We start from the raw sequence: 455 nt of genomic DNA, 5'->3' as shown, positions 1-455 counted from the left end.
TTTACCACGAATACGAATTTATTTTTCATTTTCTCGACTTTGATTCATTTCTTCCTTTCTTACTCATTCCTTCTATCCATATATCTTTGTTATTATGATAGATGGATCAAATACGCATATGTGTACACTTTGTTCTGTGTACACGTATGTGCACACACCGCTCGGGATCTGAGAGAGAGAGAGATAGAACAAAAATGTGATAAATGAAAGAATATGATAAATTAGGGAGGATAGTACTAATGGCGTACGTAAAGGTTAATTTACCTTGATATTAGAAGATACTGTAGGATTCTGAAAATTCTTTGTTGTTTTGGAGGCGTGTTCTTGAATTTTGTTTTGAGTTTTGCCTTCCTCTGCCTTTCGTTGCAAATGGTCAGCATTCGGGTCGACATGTGCATAATTTCCTTTTTTTTTTCATTATTCAGTGTAATTTCTGCTTTTATTTTGTGCAACCT

At 34.3% G+C, this 455-nt stretch overlaps 1 long non-coding RNA gene across 1 annotated transcript in view; it reads right to left on the bottom strand.

Annotated features, from left to right (window-relative positions):
• LOC119594933 overlaps positions 1-449 on the bottom strand; it is a 99,120-nt gene extending 98,671 nt beyond the window's left edge. Inside the window, exon 1 of the long non-coding RNA XR_005230663.1 lies at positions 265-449. This is a non-coding gene — a long non-coding RNA (uncharacterized LOC119594933). The remainder of the gene's footprint in view (positions 1-264) is intronic.
• Positions 450-455: the final 6 nt, after the last annotated feature.

This window comes from Penaeus monodon, chromosome 34 (genome assembly GCF_015228065.2).
Source record: "Penaeus monodon isolate SGIC_2016 chromosome 34, NSTDA_Pmon_1, whole genome shotgun sequence".
Classification (NCBI taxonomy): domain Eukaryota; kingdom Metazoa; phylum Arthropoda; class Malacostraca; order Decapoda; family Penaeidae; genus Penaeus; species Penaeus monodon.
This window is presented reverse-complemented; position numbering and strand designations above follow the sequence as displayed.